The 15,720-nt window shown below is 31.7% G+C and overlaps 1 long non-coding RNA gene across 1 annotated transcript in view; it reads right to left on the minus strand.

Annotated features, from left to right (window-relative positions):
* The window catches only part of LOC106123534 (uncharacterized), a 147,807-nt gene extending 134,552 nt beyond the window's left edge, over positions 1-13,255 (minus strand). Inside the window, exons 1-2 of the long non-coding RNA XR_001228170.1 lie at positions 13,132-13,255; positions 11,409-11,441 (exon numbers count right to left, since the gene is read on the minus strand). This is a non-coding gene — a long non-coding RNA (uncharacterized LOC106123534). The remainder of the gene's footprint in view (positions 1-11,408; positions 11,442-13,131) is intronic.
* Between the last annotated feature and the right edge of the window lie 2,465 nt (positions 13,256-15,720).

Below are 15,720 nucleotides of genomic sequence, written 5' to 3' on the forward strand. Positions count from 1 at the left end.
AACCCTATTTTAATGACAACAGCAAACGATTTTTGCTACTTCTTTAAATCAATATTTTAGTTATTAAAGTGTTAACTTTTGTACAAAATGAAATAAAAGTACGACTTTAAAAGATTTTCTTTTTTCCATGTGGTTTTTCGCCACATTCAGCATATATCCCGCTGCATATGCTTCTTTTACAAAAAAAAATGAACTGTAACTCTTCGAATATATTACTTAGCATTTGAATAAAACAAACAAAGGGATTGTTTGAGACAATGTTTTCGCAAGCGATTGTGGTTGGAGGGTATCGTAAAAATTCAAGCTTGGGTCTTGACTGCGACAGCACAAACATACTTATACGATCTAAATTCACTAACATACAAACTTAAAGCTATATAAGGTTCTTACTAAAGCCTATTGCACTAAAAATTATACGAAAATCTGCTTGTTTTCAAAATAAATAGTATACTTAAAAGTGAATACGAATATTTCTTAACTTCAACAATGTGTTATTATAGAAAACTAGCTGTCACCCGCGTCTCCGTCCGCGCGGGATTAAAAATAGATGTTGGCCGATTCTCAGACCTAATAATCAATATGCTCACAAAATTTCATGAGAATCGGTCAAGCCGTTTCGGAAGAGTATGGGAACGAAAATTGTGACACGAGAATTTTAAATATAAGATATAACTTATCTTTGGTTTCTGAGATCAAAACTCTTGTACAAAACATATTGTTATCTCTGTTTGTCAAAGATAATGAGAGGGTTGACAATATGTTTATACAATCATTTTGGTCTCAGAAACTAACGATTAGTATACCGTATGCACCAATGAACTAATCTGTTGCGCCTTGTATCGTCTTCCGCTACGTCATTTTCATAGTTTCTTCATAATTTTAAAAACACATGCTCGCTTTTAATGTATGTCCCAAATTTTACATTATCCGTGTATTTTAAATATGCAACGTGTTTCGCGACTGACGTGCTCAAAATTTTACAACGCTTGTCCGTTAGTATAATAGAATGAGGGGCGGCGCGTCGCGGACCGCTTGCTGCACTAACGAGCTATGCGGGCGTATCGCGAGCCAAACTTATTATACATTTCCTACTTTACACTTCACCTTAACGAATAAGCAAACAATATCATTAACCAAATAATTTGCAATGATTGTGTAAGATAATCGGTAACCCTCAAAGTCGTTAATTAATATTATGTGTATTAGAATATTTTCTATTAATTTCCATAAGTGCATCACTTATTTTTCGACTGGATTATTTCGTTAGAGCGTCGGTGGCTTAGGGGTCAAGCACTTGACTTGTAATACATACCAATGTGTTTCTCGATTTCCGATTTACATATGTACATTTATCCGACGTTCTTACGGGGAAGAAATTCAAAGATATGTGTGAAGTCAACCAACCAGCACTTGGCCAGCGCGGTTGACTAGTCACCCCTAACTTAGGGTTCCGAGCCCCTCGGTGGGGACAATAGTGATGACTATGATGATGATGATTTTGTTCTGAATTTACCATTAAAATTAGGTTTTCTTTATCAGTATTTTTAAATTTCTTTCTGAAGTTGTATATATCGATATGTATGTATAACCTCGATTTAAGATAAAGAATAATTTAAATTCGCCTGTTCAAATGTCGATGACCACAAAGAGAATACTCATTACAGCATCACAACTACCTAACCTTGTCATGTAATCTCATCATGGAGTCACGCTCATTGTCTTATTAGTGTAATATTCATGTCATTTTAATGGATACGATGTCGACTAATGGTTCTCTGAGAGATTCAAGAGAAGATTCGGTTAATATTATTATAGGAACCCTTAATTGTATATCCGTTGCAACGATTTTTTATGTAGACATGGGTTTTAAATTATACCTGTCAGTTAATTTCTTGTCTCAATATTTTACGGAATGAACTTCATTAATCACAAAACAAGTGCGTAGGAAATGTGTTTCCAATTAATATAAAAATTTGTTTCACGTAAAAATATCAAAATGTAAAAATTAAGCACCAAGCAAACATTTAGCATCAGAGGTAAAAGTTTGCGGTGAAGTGTAAGATGCCAGTTCAAACCCTAAAGCGCTCCGGACGAAACAAAAAGGACAAGGAAGCTTTTAAAACATAAAGAAAACACCACAGACAAGTTAAGCGGAAAGTTAGCAGACTTTACGGTTCTATTTTTATTTAAGAACGTTTCGTGATGTAATAAAGTAGCTATCATTTTTATTTTATATTCACACCAAGTGTCATGACGTCATTTAATCCAACTATAAATTAATATAGTTTATTTATCCGTTACTTTAAAATTAATCCAAAAGCATAAATCTTATCTAGGGATGGAATTTTTCTCCTCGATAGTTAAAATAACAAAGTCTATAACAGAAATGCATTAAAGGATAATTAGAGCCGGTAATTGAATAGCTTACGGGCTATTGGATTTAAAACAAAGCTAACGAACCGGTGAATCATGTAAACAAGAGCAAGACGACCGTCTTGTTTACCTAAAGTGCCTTTGCTTCATTAGGATCCAATTCGCTGACAACAATTTATTTCTGTTTTAAATAAATTGAATAAATGGATTCTAATATTTTCCTTACAATGAACTGGTCTGGTAGAATTAATATCAGAAATAATAAAAATAAATATAATACATTTTATTTTTAAGACTTTAGTATAAAGTATCAATTAGTAGGTGTCGCCCGCGACTCCGTCCGCGCGGAATTAAAAAAAAAACTTAATTAGTAATATGTTCTACACATATGCCAAATTTCAACGAGATCTATGCAGTCGTTCCGGAGATACCTTCAAACAAACATCCAGACAAACATTCGCATTTATAATATTAGTAGGATATTCACAATATAAATTGTAATATTTGCCTGCCTATAATTTAATTTATTTGTGGGCATAAATCAATGTCCAAGTTTTGGTAAGTTGTGTGTCGGCGTCTAAAGCAAATGCTCTTTACTTAGAAGCAAATAAAGACTAGTGTTAAGAGCATCTTTACTACACTCTGGGGAGGCGAGTAACCGTAAGTTATGATGGTATTTTCTCCTCCTTTATGAGAAAATACGAGTTTCAGTTCAAAGACAGCACACTGCCGAGGTAAAGATTGTATTGAGTTAATCTTTCGACTGTATAAACTTCAATATAAGACGCGGGAAATGTAATTGTGCTTATATTTAAACATATAAGATAAAATAACACAGTTTTCACATCTAGTAATGCCCCTCTGACCCTCTTCTCTTCTCTCTCGTTTTGTGTATTAATCTTACTTATATTATAAATGGGAATGTTTAGATGGATGGATGGATGTTTGTTTGAATGTATCTCTAGAACGGTTGCATTGATCTCGCTGAAATTGGGCATAGATATAGAACATAGTCTAGTAGAACACATAGGCTACTAATTAGGTTCTTTTTGTATTCCGCGCGGATAGAGTTGCGGACAAAAGCTATTAAAAATTAATATGTTCATATTTCAATTCAAATCAAAATTAAAATCACCTAATTTTATACTTAAGAGAGATGTGAACAGTTTTAACGCCAATTAATTGTGAATGTTCCTATTGTAAATGTTGAATCATTGTTGCAAATTATAATATTGAATTCAACGAAGTAAACGACGAATAAAATTGTTACATCGCTCGTGCTCTTAAGTCAATTTGTTCGGCAAAGAACTTCTTTTCAAAGTTAACGTTTGGATACCAGGAGAGGAAATTTACATGTTATTGAATTTTTGTTCCTTCGTTAAAAGTGATCCTTTATTGGGAAATGTGACTTGGAAATGGCACAGCCTTGATTATTCTGACATAATGTACGGCTTTAGTGTCATTTTAAACACGCTATTTATTGATATTAAACATGGAAACTTAAAAGTCTCAAACCTTTTATTTCTTTTTTTGGAGAGTCATTCACCTTTGGAGTTTCTGAAAGGTTGTAGACTTTAAAGGGTTTTCTTAACTTGACTTCATATATTGTAGCGACTTTAAACACTTGTGATATATTTTATTCAATTAATGGATTTATTAATAGTATACAACAAACTGATGGTAAATCGTCAAAAGAGATTTTATGTTATTACACATCGTTGCAAAAAAATACTAACACTTTGTCCAGATCGGTGACTTCATGACATTAAAAAAAAAACATCTTAAATACACAAGGAAACGTACATTTTCAAAACTCAAATTCTTAACATTTCGCTTTCAACACACAACGTTAAATCATGGACACGAAGTGTCTATTCGGTCAGTACAGACAAAGCAATTATGCAGCTAAGACAAAGTTACGAAATGTCAATTGTAACAGATTTACTACGCTATCTTGAACTTGAAGCGACTTTCCTTACGGTGATTTTGACAAACAGGTAGTGAGCGTCTGGCTTTGACGACGAAAGAACAAAATGTCAGCGACGCATACCTCAATGACATTGTGTTGCGTAACACTAAAATCGCCGAGTTTGAAATTTTTATTTAGCTTTCTATAACATCAAGGAAATGATTATCTGATAATTATTTTTTATAATAGAATTTAAAGTTTAAAAATAACTTAAATCAAATAAATTCTACGAGAACAGATATTTGAAAAACATTGAAATCTTTACATTGTCGGAATACTCACATGAACATAGAAGCACTCGTTTCGGATACCCTAATGCGATGTAATGCAAAAGCGATAAGATGCGAGAAAGGTTCGCGAGCATTGTCAGCGCGTTGTTATAGAAACGTGGATGATGTGGGTATTCTACACTATCCATTCAAATTCACCTAATGGATCTTCGCCACACATCAATTTCAAATATGAAAACACATATCATGATGAGAAAAAAACATTACACGTAAGGCATGTTATTATTTTGCAGGAAAAATCTTACTAAATAATGAAAAATTAAGACAAATTCAAACATGATTTATTTTATGAACTCAACAAAATATTCGTATTGTGTATTTTTGTATTGACCATTGAGTCATAAGCGTTAGCTTAAACTTGTAAAGTTAAAAGGTAAGCGTTCAGAAATGCATGTGCCGACACTCTTTGATATTGGCTCTCTTTTAGAACAAGGACTGTGTCAAATGCAAGCACAAAACGCTTTGCTTGTTTTAAATTGACGGTCCCAGTTGATTGCTTCTACCTACATATAGTATACAATGTCATACACAAAAATGATTTTGCAGACCACGTCCGTACGCAGAAAGATCTACATTGTTTGTCTTAATTTTGTATTTTGAGATGTTTTAATAGAAATTTCAAATACTCAAATACATTTTTTAACATATATCGGAAAATAAAAGATTTTAAATAATAATTGAAATTGTTTTTAATTTTAAATAACATAAAATTTTGATAAAATTCCTAAGTCAAAGTTTTAGTTTAACCTTTTTTTACAACTAAGGTAAAAATAAATTTTAGTTTATGTTTCATTTAAAGTTATTTTTAACAATAAAGTCACTCGCAACAGCCCGAGTGCAGATCAAAGTTGAAACAAATTATATGCAAATTTTCCTCTCCCGGTGCCTAATTAAATGCTTCCAAAGAATTACTTTACGCAGCGAGATGTTATAAGGATTTCAAAGGACATAAAATTCATTATGTTTACAATCTCGACAGCAGTTACTTTAAGCCTTTATTTATATACATATTTCTATACTTTTATTATTTATTTATGACAGAATATGAATATTTTGTTATTTATCTTATTTCTAAAGCATTTTTAAAGTTGTAAATAACAAGCTGTCGCCCGCGACTACGTTCGCGCTGAATTAAAAAAAACTTTAAGTTAAAGTAGCAAATTTCAGCGAGACCCGTTCAACCGTTCCGGGGATACCTACAAACAAACATCCATCCATCCATCCATCTAAACATTCACGCGACAATACATGCAAGCTATTAGAAACGCATAATGTAACAATTGTAAAATACATTAAAAATTGTATAAAATTTACGCTAATGTATTATACTTGATAATAACTACTATTAGTTGAACAACACAATCGTGTTTACCATAACATCTATTCTCTTTCGCTATTTGAAATAATACTTCTATAATAACTAAACCTGTACATATTCGTATAATATTATAGTTACCAAGTAACATATTCCAGTCTACTCCATAATCTACTAAAAGGGAATGTAATACGAAGCGCAACTTGCATCGACAAAGTACAATTCGCAAAGCCGTAACGATTGTGAGGATTTACGTAGGGATATTGCTGCCGGTATGAACCGCCGGGGACTGTATCATAGGATTTGTAGGAGGAATACTCTTTATTTGGTTGCAAAGTCTGTAAACAAAACCCCGCTTCGATTCTATGCTGATTTTTAAATTTGTCTACATACGTGTTTTTATGCTCGAAGGAAATATAAAGATGTAAAATCTTATGGATGTAGTCTATCCATTTGTTTTAATTGTCGTCATAATAGAAAGATGATTTTTGATATAAGTATTAGATTTTTTAAAACTTCATAAAACTTTTGACAGTATTAGGAAATGTAAATTAATCTTATTTATTTATTAGACAAGTACACACAACAGATAAATTATGCAACATTAACAAAAGTAATATAATATACAACAAAATAAAACTGATAATTTATCCAATAACAGGTGTACAACATTGATACAAAACAAACAAATATAAAACACAAAAAAATATATATGAACAAGCCAAGAAAAAGAAAGAAATAATCTAATAATATATTTAGGTCTGTGTCTCTGTAGGTGTGGAAATTAGTTTTTTGATATTGTGTAAGGAGGAGCAGTAAATATCAGTATTATCCTTTCCCCTTTTTAATTCGTTATATGTCCGACATTTCCGTGGGATAGAGATTATAAGAGAATAGATATTGGTAACCATGTCAATAATTAAAGATGTTTAAAAATGTACATTCATAACGACGTCAATTAGACATTTCTAATGCAAGTAGCAAATCCTATCGCTTAATCCGATATGTACACCTGGTGCTGAGACATACGATATAACTGCACACGCGTCTCAGGCTGTACTTGTATGTTCATTGTATATCAGCTAATGAGGTAGAGTTACAGTTCATCAAAGCAACTTTAGAACAAAGATTTAGAGATAATCTTACTAACCTTATCTTACTAATTCATACTATTCTTATTTTTACTTTTAGACATTAATAGTAAGAATCATTTAGAGTGAATGGTGCGCGCTTTCATTACCAAGTGAAGTGTCGGATTGATTAGTGAGGGGACATAAATGTTGATATTTTAATAAGGCTAGTGTTGCGCTGATACACCGGCTTGGTGTCGGACTTTCTTCCTAACATCACTAATATTATTAATGCGAATATTTAGATGAATAGATGGATGAATGTTTCTTTGAAGGTATCTCTAGAATGGCTGAGCAGATCGCGATGAAATATGGCATACATATAGAACATAGTCTGGAGGAACACATAGGCTACTTATTATGCTTTTTTTTAATCCCGCGCGGACGGAATCGCGGGCGACAGGTAGTTTTCCGATAAAACTGAAACAACATTTAATCAATATCTGTACCGCAATACATTTTACTCGATTTAAAAATTACTATGCAATAAACTGAGTATGAATCTGGAAAACGTAATTTCTTCCTCGGAAAGAATAGAAAAATTACTGAAAGTATATGATGTGATAACATAGAACAAACGCGTAGTAATATTCAAGTCAGAGATTTCAAATGTCAAGCGCGGCGAGGCGAGGGTGTCAAAATCTGAGCAAATGTGTTTATGCAAATTACGTACAACATTAACATCGCTCCTTCAGGAAAGATAGCTTACACACGTGTTTGTTTTGTAAATAACTCACAGCTCGCAGCCGAGCACAAAGCGCACCATTACTTATTTAAATTAACTTTGGATTCTCCAGTCGAATATTGTACATAAGCTAATTTGTAATCTTCACTATTGATGTCTAAAACTATTACGTTTTCCTAAATCGGCTCTTCATATCAAAAAATTGATTTAACCTATATATTATTACTTTTACCTTAGCGCGATAGTAGACAATTGACACACACTACCAAACACTCGTAGCACTATTTGCTACGAATGCTACATGGTCAATCAATCAATCAATCTTAAGACTGGAGTAATAATATAGGGTATGTTACCGTAATTACCCGACTTGCGCGTATTTCGCGAAAACTGTTATTATTTTATTATTAATACAGAAGACAAGAAAAACGGTAATAAAGAATAGTTGTAACACCTCTGGGTACGCAGAAACGCACACTCTGTAATACGCAGAAATATGTGTATTTTTGTTTCGATGTTAGTCCTTGTTTTGTTCCGTTTTAATTATTTATTATTTACATCATAATTACATCTAATTTATTAATTCTTACCCAGGATTTCTTGTTGTTGCAATTTCTTTTACCAACATTACTGTTTTCTATTTAAGCATTACAAGATTTTAATAAAGGTTTAAATTAAAATGTTAAAAAATCAACACTTAAGAAAGCATAAACGTTGTTAACTAACAAGTCACAATTTTAATAAGAAAGAACAACAGCCGCTTCCTTCGTTGAAATTTCAAACAGAAACTGCAAGCAGGATTGTTTTATTTGACGTTCACTTGTTTTAACTTAGCTTCGACTGTTTGGATTATTATTATAAAACACCGTACAAAAAAGTTAATAAGTTTTTAGTCATGATTTATGAAATAAATTAAGCCAAGGTATCCTTTGGAACGTACGCGGCTACGTACTGGGGAAGGCATTGGGTAAGGCCTATGCCCAGCAGTGCGCAGATAATGACTATTGATAATGATGATGATGATGATCCAATTAGTTTCGAATCTTCTCTGACACATCGATGAAACCAAGAATATATTTTTACTACTGTTTCGGCGATGGGAAACTTTCATGATATGTTTCCATACCAAAATTGTAATAAATCTATCGACATTCATTTGTCTATCAGTGCTCTGTCAATGTAACTAACGCAGCATAAATATAAATTAAACATAAATCAGTAACGCACAACGAATCACACAGCTGCGGCAAATAATGCAAATTTGATTATTCAGCGCGAATTAGACTGCTATTGAAGCAAGTAACATCGCTGTAGATACTAAATTAACTCGTATACAACTCTGTATCAAATTAATGTTGAGCTTAAAATCTTCTATAATAAAATAAATTCTTATACTTAATTAAAAGTTCCTTACAAATTTACTTAATCTAGGATTTTGTGAAGTATTTAAGTGATTTTGCTAGTATTTAAATTTTGTACACAATTTCTATTACTAAATCGCTCAAACAACTAATAAATCTTTTTAAGCAACTCCAAATTATCTTTAAACCAAAATAATGCCAACTTTAGGAACTTTAAAATGATTAGCTAAATAAATTAAATACTTGTCATCATCATTGTCATCTTTCACAATTACATTTGTTGGAATATTGAATTAATGAAGATAATAATCTTGTAAACTTCTAAACAAATATGTAATTGATTGAATTACAAACAAGTACTAATATGAATTGTTCATGCAAAACAAAGGATGTAAATAAGCGATGGTGGACATTCAAAACATGCGGTAAATCTGACGTGCGTCTAGCGGCGGCGGCGGCGCATTCAATTTGAATTCGTGCATTATGAATGCGACAGGTCATTTCGAGCTCTGGGTACGTTTGCCGCATCTAATTACGCATAATGCCTTACTCCATATACAGATTCATGTACCGATTTGAATATTTGATTAAAGCCTACATTGCATACTCAAGTTGCAAAGAATTATTAATATTACTCACATCTTATCCATGTAACTACATTTTAACAGATGTTTACTCTTTGGAATAAAAAAATAATAAATCAAATCACTTCTCATAAATGTCCACCAAAACGATATACCATTTTTATTGGATTTACAAAAAAAGAGACAAAGAAAGCAAAAATAAAAACGATCATAGGACATAATCAAATTACTCATCACCCTATATTTATGTGGTGAAGCACAATGTAAATTTTCCTTCGCGTCAGATTCCTATGTGATCGTTAAAAATTTGACCAACCCAGTGGTATAGTAGTGAAGCTTTTAACCATCACAGTTTTAGTTTGCACATTACACGTAATACCCAAAATTAGCTTAAAAAGTGATTCTGGTGAAAATTACCATTTTGGGAATCCGGAATAGGTTTTATAATAGCTTTCTGTAATTGCTTTTTACTATAAAATTCTACATTTATAAAAATAAAACTCTGGTTAAGATCATTCTTATGGTAAACTTTAAAAAAGCTTAGTTTAGTAAAAGCTTCGAGTTGTTAAGAATATACAATGAATGTTTAGTTCGCGTCTAGATAGGAAGCTTTCTAGATTAAGTTTTAATACTAAATGAATATACTTCAATCGTTGAATAAATTGGAGTACATGTTGGTGTACTTTCATTATTAATGCATCTAATACTTATTTACCGAAGCTTCGTTAATAAGTCATGAAAGTTGAAAGCTTTTCTGTTATCTTGAATTTAAACACTAAACTGTATTTATAACATTAACAAATTAAAAAACCTTCATCTATATAACGCACTATACGTAAAATTGCGGAGAAATGATTCTCTCAAGATAACTACGTACGTAAGACACTCAAAGACATGCAGTTCTTTATTATTGCCCCTAATTCATTAACTAATTTACTGCACCAAGTCCATATTTTGACATTGAAGAACAAGCTAAAGACCTTTTATTATTATCTGCAAGTCCTTTTTTGAGATTCTTTTATACTGTTCACATTTTAGTTGCTTATAGTCAAGTTCTACAAAAATTGAGAATAATATTAGTAACATTGTAAGTCCCTACCATCGAGATATAACAAATATTAATTGTTATTTGGTTATGTAGGAAGTTATTATCGTTTACGTAAGTATACATGTTCGTATTGTTTGGAGCACAATCAAATATTCAATGAAGCCGTCCAGTCAATCTACGATGCAAGACGTAATGTGCAATTAGATTCGGTGCCCGCTCCCAGCGCTAACGCTGACCTGGCGGCTTGGCGGCGGCTATATGCTATGTGCTAACTCAAATTGAATGAACAGTCAGACGTTTGTCCAATTTGCTAAATACTAATAATAAATTATTCAATATCACTTACAACTTATAATTACAAAACATTTTGGTTTATTTTAATATAATTATTATAATATGAAATTGTCATGTAATAAAAAACAAAAAGCAGTCATGAAGGAATACAGATTTCTCGCGGTAAGTCCTGTATCCATATTGGTGCCATCCTTCGAATTGTATCAAATTCCATGAAATTAAATTAAATACTCTTAAAGTTAATTACCTTGACATATTATATATTTTCATTTTAAGGAGGAAATATGATGGATGACTTGAGTCGTTGTTTCAATTATGCTAAACTAAATAAATGCAGAAATTCCAAGCACAACCCTCACCTGAGTTCTCCCAGCCAGCCGGCGCACTGATTGCTGTAATCAAAGAAAATGCGCTAATTAACTAGGGTCCCAATTTTCTTCGCAAAAATCTCACGTACAGAGCCCTTAGTTATTTGCAAAAAAAAAATTTATAAATAAATCAAGTCTTCTCTTGTTCGTTTTATTTTAATATTTACTTAAATGTTACGTATTTTAGCTTAGCTAAAGTTCCATTATAGCTTATCTGTTTAAGAAACTAAAACATTTAATAGCACAAAGTAAACTCTTTGCGTTTAATCTAATATCTAATTGAAAAAACAATTGTTTAAAATAAAATTTAAATTTACATTTCTTCGTATAATATTCTTAATGAACATTAAGATTTTATGTAGTGAGTCAAACCTTTGAAGGGATTACGCCATGCTTTTGATTGTTGCAATTTGTATTAGAACTCAAAGCGAAATCCTTCTGCTTGCAGGGGCGCTGAATTTAATCTCAAATCATAGGCTGTCCCTTTGAAGTCTAGTCTGAATTATCAAAGAGCAAGACGCTCGTAATAGACTACTATTAGAAACTACTAAATGTTCATTTACTTATCAAAATTGTGTAATATTAAAGCCAAAATTAAGTTTCAAAACTTCTTAAATGTAAAATTTTAGGAAAATTAATAAAATATTATAGATTTTATTGAAACGTCTTATGGAATCACAAACGTTGGTTGAAAGTGTCCAAACAGTTTGTTCAGCTCTAAGGCAGTCATAACTTACATTTAACTGGGAGCCGGGGTGTAATCTCGGAACGGGGAAGCGCAAAATAACCTTAGCTATTCCTTCACTCTGTTATTTTACCTTTATTCCCTCTTATTTCTAAATTATCAAGTATCTGATAAAAATAAACACTGTTTTTTCTATGGATTTAGGGATAAAAGTAAGTTATATTATTAAATACTACCGAATAAATTAAATTAAATTTAAATATGTAAAGGTAAAAAGAGTACATGCTGTGCCTTCAATAGTCAAATAGGCCTCCTTGCCTTGGTGATAAATCCATGATTAAAAACGACTTTTAATATTGTTGTTAAGTTCACTAGTACGATTCAATGCTATGCCTGTTGCAGTATTACACTGTGCGAGCAGTCTGCAGCGATTTTAAAACTCTTCAGTTTTGACACGTTTCATTAAAAAACTGGCGAGACATCCCCTCACAATTGTAAGGCAGAAAAAACCTTTTGAGACAGTTACAATTAAAAATAATACGATCTTTTTTCAAATGCCATTTATATTGTATGAATTTTATAAAAAAATATCAAAGTTAAAAAGTAAGTTAGGGTTGTTTATAATATCTATTTGACCCTAAGTTCTTCTTAACTCTCTTGGTAACGGGCGTTTTATTTGCTATTTATGATTCTATTATGTGTGAAAGCACCCCTTTGTAGCAAAGATTGGAATGACGCCAGAAGACTTCGGAAAATACAAATTGTTTATTCCTATTTGACAAGTCTCTTGAGATGTTACCCAACTGTAGGCTTTTAACTTGACGGTCAAGAGATAATAAAAATAGGACAACGTCGAAATATTAATAATACTTCAAAAAAACTAAAATTTCTTTGAATGCAGCATGATAATATGTAGTTCATAAGTTTCGTAGATTTTACGATTATTTCTTTATTTTCTTTCGTACAAGTGAATGAGTTTTACAGGTAGAATAAAATTCCAAAACAAAATAAAGGTTTTATGTTACTTACCCCGTGGCTCCCTCGAGGGCGATACAATTTGGAAGAACAAACGACCGAAAAAAACTGAAGTTTTACTTAAAATAAACAAAAGCGTAATTTTGGTTCAAAAAGCTTCAATTAGGTTTTGTTTACTCTTTGCATTTAATAATCAGTTTAATTTCATATTCTTTAAGATTCTCTATAACGTATATAAAAGGTTTATTCAACACGATCACAATATTGTCCAAATGTTTTCTATTGGTTTTAACAGTAGCTGTATTGAATACTATATAGAATGAAAATAAAACCACGATTTAAAGTTACGCAAAATTCACGTTCCGACTGACTTTTGACTGTTGTTTGCCGACTACCTTGCAATTACTTTTTTAAACATATACAAACATTTTCTCTAACTACCTTGGTAATAATCAATACTTCACAGATAACAAAACGGTAGGTTTTGGTACTAATACAGATTACAAATAAAATATCATAAAACGATTTGATATTATAATGCATCGTCAACAAATACTGTACTTTATTTTAAAAAAAACTACGAATATAAATCATCCAAAGAGGATACTATACGGCTATATAGTTAACTGAAGGTTATGTTGTTGTACCAGTGTGGCAAAGTGTCATGTCTGTGTTTTACCCTAATAACTTCCCATGTTGCGAGTCGTGATAAATATTTGCGAGTCTTTCCCGTTTCATATAATGAATTACAGAAAATGGTGAAACGCGCATAGTTGCAAGGCGCAGGTTAGCTTTTATGACAATAGAGTTAAAGAATATCGATAAAACATGGAGAAAATTTTATTATTTTTTTTTATTTAATATTATGTTCGTCAGTTTGTCTTTTCTTAATACAAAATCAACTTGTGATGATTATTATCTACTACAACCCATATAGCTCTGTTTTATTCGACTTTAATTTGAAGCAATTAAATTTTATAAAAAGTCCTATGCGATTCTGAGGATGAAGAATTTATTATTCTCTCACTATTTACATTTTCATAAAATGTAGCTTTAAAAAAATAAACATCTAGACGAGCGGAGATTAAACTTATTCTGAGGTTAAATTCAGTTTTCTAAAGTTGCATCTAACGTAAGCTGACGTTACATTTGGAAAATGGCATTTCATATAATTTATAATGCATTTTGCAACTGTTATATACAAATTCGTGTTTGTTTATCGAAACTACTAACTAAAGGAAACTATACAAAAAATAACAGTATTTAATTATTTCAAAACAAAAAAACAAATATCCCGATACAGAAGAAAAATACGAATCGAATGACACCAAGCGCTTCAAAAATAACTCAGGAGTTTAGAGTACAGGAGCTGACAGTGGTTATCCACCACCGACATAATACTATTATAATAATATAAATGCGAATGTTTAGATGAATGGATAGATGTTTGTTGAAAGGTGTCTGCAGGACTTTGTCTATATGTAGAACATAGTCTAGAAGAACACATAGGCCGCTAATCTTTTTAACCCGCGCATACGGAATCTTCCGCGACCGCTAGTAGATAATAAATACTTACGTATGAAAATCATGACCCACCGGAGTCAGTCGGGAAATAATATCGAGTTAATCTAATCCATAGCACGTTCAGCACCGAGTTGCTGTCTCATATTAAATATCCTCTATCTTAGTAACCTTGTAGCATCGTTGGCGTCGTATTTTCTCATAGATGCCCGTTTGAGCGTCGCTAAGGCGATCATAACTCACACTTAAATATAGCCCGAGGTGTAATCTTAGGACTTACAATAATCCCGCCGCTCGATCTTTAAAGTTCAGTCTTATTTTCCTTTTCATTTTAGTTTAAAGATTTTAATGGAATATTAACCAATCAAATTCAGTAATGGCATAATGTTTAAAAAGAAAAAGTTTACTTTTATAAAATCAATCTTACTAATCTGACTAATATTATAAATATTTGGACAGATGGATTGTCGTTTGTTGGAATGTATTTTCAAAACAACTGAACAATTCCCGTACGTAGTCTGGTAGAACACATAGGCTACTAATTTTTTTTTTCAGTACAGACGGAGTAGCTGGTGACAGCTAGTGATCCCATAATTTTTGAAGTTAGAATAAAGACGGTATTATGACTTAATATGGTTTTTATTATTGAAATAAATATTATAATACTACAATAAACATAAAGAACATTCAATCGTATGGTAAATCCGTGATCAATTTCGTCCCGTTTTCTATCGTTGCAATTTCAACTGACAGTCAAACCGAATCCTTCTGCTTTCAGAGTTCGCTGAAGCCTAGTCCAAATTATCAATGGACAAAGCGACAAAAGCAAAATGACTTTACAGACTTCGTATTATTTGTTTATTTTACTAGAAATTTATGTTAAAGCTAAGCGTCCTAAGGTTGGTATCAGTCGGATTAAGATTACATCATATTTAATTAGAAATTTCTAATATACCTGTATATATCAGTAACAACTCCTATCGCTGTACTTAAAAAGGAATGTTACGTACACAAGACCGAGTAACAATGACTTTGTGTAAATAATTATATAAATACATAGTTTATGTAAATTAATAATTGAATGTTAAACACAAAAGAGGTAAGATATTACGAGAAATATGT

This window comes from Papilio xuthus, unplaced genomic scaffold (assembly GCF_000836235.2).
Source record: "Papilio xuthus unplaced genomic scaffold, Pxut_1.1 DF826115.1, whole genome shotgun sequence".
NCBI classification, from domain to species: domain Eukaryota; kingdom Metazoa; phylum Arthropoda; class Insecta; order Lepidoptera; family Papilionidae; genus Papilio; species Papilio xuthus.